Raw genomic sequence first — 4329 nt, 5'->3', positions numbered from 1 at the left:
TTGTAAACCTGTAAAACTGTAATTCCTCCGACTGCAGAGCAAAAACATGCAAATATCAGACTATAAGGACCGTACACACACACACACACACACACACACACACACACACACAAAATCAGCGTGTGTCTGGGTGTGTTAATTCAAGTAGCTGTTGAGTCACTGACCCCCGTCACTGTTGAACCCGTGTGAGGTGTGTCTGTTTCTCTTTTCTGACTCACCTACTTTTGTTGTCTCTCTCTCTCTCTTTTTTCTGTTCCTTCCTTAATCTCTGAGTATTACACGCCTCCCCAGTCTTACTCCCTCCCCCTTTCTCTCTCTCTCTCTCTCTCTCTCTCTCTCTCTCTGTGTGTCTCTGGCGTGGGCTCAGATCTGCAGTGGTTTATTCAGTCATTCAGTCGGGTCGTGTTGCTGCTCTGCATGCTCGCTGCATGCACGTGTGTTTGCTCGCCCCGGCTGGTATGCATAGACTGGAAGGAGGCTGCAAATGTTTCCTTAGGAGGAGATGCGGTCTCGTGCAGCAGCCCTGTGAGGTGGTTCTGCCCCGCGACGGCTCTGCTAGGACACTTCCTCTGTGGACCTCGGAGTGCGAGCGCTACTCTTAACAAGTGAGTCTGCTTTCAGGATGGCAACATGCAGCATTTGAGTGCGTTTGTGCTGGTGTGGATCATCTTAAGGGTTCTGCGCTTTGTCACCCAAAGCCAAATGACCCGAACGCACAGGTGGGATGGATTGGCTGGTGCTGGACTGACATTGGTGTGATCCGTGTGGGAATTAATTGTGTGGGGAATAAGTGCATTTGGGGATTTGGAGTATGAGATGTGTCGTCTTTGAAGAGCCAGATGTGTGTTTGTTGTAATTTGGGGGGAAAATGGTACCCAGACGTGAGCTAAATGTGGCAAACTCTCCCTTTGGGGAGGTTATCGAATGATTTATGAATAAAGTGCATGATATTTTTTGAGTCCTAGCATGCAGAAAGTTTCTTTGAGGTAGTCTGGAGTCAGAATTAGGTTTATATAAACAGCAGATGTGTGCGGTATGTCTTCTTTTAGGTAGCAAGGTAAGTGTGTGTATGTGTTTGTGTCGGTGTCATGTTTTGAGCATGCACGCTTCCTCCGGTGACGAGGGGAGGGCATGATCAGAAGTTTGTGTTTAGCCTCCGACACACACACACAGTGAGAGTGGCAGCAGCAGCTCATTATTAATGTCAGGAAACTTCACTTTTATCTTTCCTCTTTCTCTCATTTCACTTGCAAAGCAGAACAATGTTGATATTCCTCAGACATTCTGGCGAGCGTTTGTTCAGTGTTAAACTACTGGATTTAATTCTGTTTGAACTGTTTAATGTTCTCCATTTAAAGCGCTTCTTTTGTCTGTAATTTTAGTGTTGGTTATGCTAAGTATGAGTGGTAAACTGGATTTACATCACATCGATATGAATGTTAATTTTATTATATATAATCCTATTTGGATATAAATTCTTATATATTATATATAGATAATCACTATATATATATATATATATATATATATATATATGTGTGTGGTGTGTGTGTCAGAACACATTTTAATTATATATTAAATTGGCTAAATATTGGCTGATTAAGTGGCCTGAGCAATATATATACTTTCCCATATTCCCATTGACTTGCATTCATAGAATGTTCAGCATTTCAGATGTATCCAACAGTGATGTCATTGCGATATCTATATGCACGTTGGTCTTCCTTGCATAGATGTAACTTTTTACTGTTGCATGTGATGTTTTTCATGTGCAACTGATCAGAAGCAATATGCTGCATGACATGACAGCGTCAGAGCGTCTCTGATGCGGCATTTCATTCACTCTCAATCAAGGACTAACACATACACTCACCTTAAACCATAACACATGTTTTGCTGCCTTGCAAATTGCTGTTTCCTTCAGGAAATTCTTATCAAGTTTCGTTATGTTCATCAGCTTGAGTGACGAGCAGATTGTCCTGCTCCTTCTGGCTATAAACTATAAAGCTGTTGGTGAAAATGAGGGGCTGCGTCTCTTCTTTTCTCTGTGTTTGTTTGTGTCCACGCACATTTATTGCTTGAGTTTATGTGTGTTCGTAACAGGTTTTTAGACGCTCTGTTTTGTCTGTAGTATAAATGGCTTTAACAGCTTGTTTTTTTTAGCTGTTGTTGTTTTTTTGTGTTCTTGGGTATCTTATATACAGTGTATATATATATATACAAGTATATGTGTGTGTCTGTGTGTGTGTGTGTGTGTGTATGTGTGTGTGTGTGTGTGCATGCGTTTGGTTTTGCTATGTTGCAATGCACCTGAGAAGCTGCTCTATTAGCGTGAAAGCGCTGAGGAAGGAAGTGTTCGTGTAGAAGAGGTCAGTGTAAAGGATGCCCTTTAAAAGCAGAAAAATTCCTCCACCAGCAGTTGGAAAAGTACACGAGATAAAAACGCTCTCGCATGTGACTCATCTTGAGACTGAGACTATTTCTGCGGTGATGTCTGGTCCTTCATGAGTCTCCTCAGAGCTTCAGCATGGAAAGAAAGAAAGAAAGAAAGAAAGAAAGAAAGACAGTACAGCAAAACAAAAACCTTTACGCTGCAAGTGGCTTGTTATCAAGATTTCACACTGTTGTGAGTGTGCCTGTATAAAAGTGCTCTAGGAAGAAGAAAAGCAAGATAAATCATGCAGAGTATTTCTAGAGTAAAGTACAACAGGAGTTAAGGCCTTCTGGGTAAAAGGTCATTTTGAGGTTTGTTATTCTAAACCGAACTCTAAACAGAAACTAAAACGACTTTCCTAAACACCTACCTGTCTAAATGGATTGCAAATATGGCCATATCAATAAAACAAATGCTTGCTAAAGGTCTAAAGGTTGATTTTGAGTGTTGATTCATGTTGCTAATGAGAATGGCTGATCACATTTTTATGATTTTCAGTTTTGTTCAAGGTGATAAAATCAATAGTTTTTAAGGAACTGTTGAGTAATAAAAGTATATAGGGCAGAAATGCATGAAAAAACACACTTTGGCCAAAAAGAGTACAGCAAAGTAATACAGAAGATCTCATCAAATGAGAGGTTATAAAATGTCAGAATGAATTAAATAAACTGAAAAGTGGTTACACACTTGCTGAGGTGGTTATTTTCACCTTTTGTACTTAAATGTTGCTATTATTTTTTAGATTTCCCATATTTAAACTATTTGCATATGATGACAAATGTTGTCATATCAGTATTGCACCTGTATCAATATATATCACTCTAGTGTGTGTTGAAGGCCTTTTGCCTTAAGTCTGGGGTCATATTTACTTGGTTTTGCAATGAGTCAAACTTCATTCACTGCTCTATTTTACTGTGTTGCTCCTTCAGTATTCAATATACATTTGGTATTTTTATTTTAAAACAATCCAATTGACTTACAGTAGTCAGGTGATCTAAAAGAGACTGCTTGAACAGTTGCAACCGGTGCAAGTGGTATATGTAGAGATATACTGTATGTAGATGACTAGTCTCAGTGGTTGCATTAGTTTCTCCTTTATCTCGTCACTCTCTGAAACCGATTCTGCTGCACGGACAGCGTTGTTTCAGAGTTGCATGACTTAGCACACTGTTCATCGAGTTTTGTGGAGTAATGATGCTTGAGATTGTGTTCCTCAGGCACTGCAATCTTTACAAAAAGACATAGACCAAGGCAAACCAGAAGAGTAACTGTACACTATATGTTGTGTGATGTATAGTAGTGTACTTCTGAAGTGTATGTAGAGGATTTAGCTATTACCTCGACACACATCTGGCTCTTCCACTAAAGTCGTTGTCAATACTGTGAATTGGCCCGTAACCTTTTCAGCACATGTAAAACATCAATAAATCACTACTTGCTCTGTTTTAACCTCCTGTATAGTGGCTAGTGACCTTCTTATTTAGCTGAATTGAAGTGATGATGATGCTAAACCAATTCCTCCTCAGGAATAAACACTTGTTCGCAGTTACCCCACATCGCTGTCAAAGCCAAACTGTACTCCGTATTCTTGATATCTGACAACACTTTGTCTGGGTAAACACCATATGTGCTCCTTTACGGGTAAATCGTTATTTAAAAAAGGCAAACAGTCAAATGACAGGAACATTTGGTGATATTACGTGCCGCTCATGTTTGCTTTGCAGTGATTTTAATGTGAGTTAGATTTGTGGAGTGGAAGAGTTGAAAAATGTTGTTTGAAGGGGTTCCATATATATATATATATATATATATAGCCGTTCAAAAGTTTGGGATCAGTAAGATTTTTTATATTTTTAAATAAGTTTCTTATGCTCATCAAAGCTGCATTTATTTGA

At 39.4% G+C, this 4329-nt stretch overlaps 1 protein-coding gene across 3 annotated transcripts in view; it reads left to right on the top strand.

Moving 5' to 3' along the window:
• The first annotated feature begins 363 nt into the window (after positions 1-363).
• Positions 364-4329, top strand: part of LOC107703845 (type II inositol 3,4-bisphosphate 4-phosphatase-like) — a 121011-nt gene continuing 117045 nt past the window's right edge. For all 3 annotated transcript variants that reach the window (XM_016506612.1, XM_016506611.1, XM_016506613.1), the window contains exon 1: positions 364-605. The gene's annotated coding sequence lies outside the window, so the exon portion shown is untranslated. The remainder of the gene's footprint in view (positions 606-4329) is intronic.

The sequence above is a fragment of the Sinocyclocheilus anshuiensis genome, unplaced genomic scaffold (assembly GCF_001515605.1).
Source record: "Sinocyclocheilus anshuiensis isolate Anshui unplaced genomic scaffold, SAMN03320099.WGS_v1.1 scaffold274, whole genome shotgun sequence".
NCBI lineage: Eukaryota > Metazoa > Chordata > Actinopteri > Cypriniformes > Cyprinidae > Sinocyclocheilus > Sinocyclocheilus anshuiensis.
Note: the sequence above shows the minus strand (reverse complement) of the source record. Positions and strands in the feature narration are given on the sequence as shown.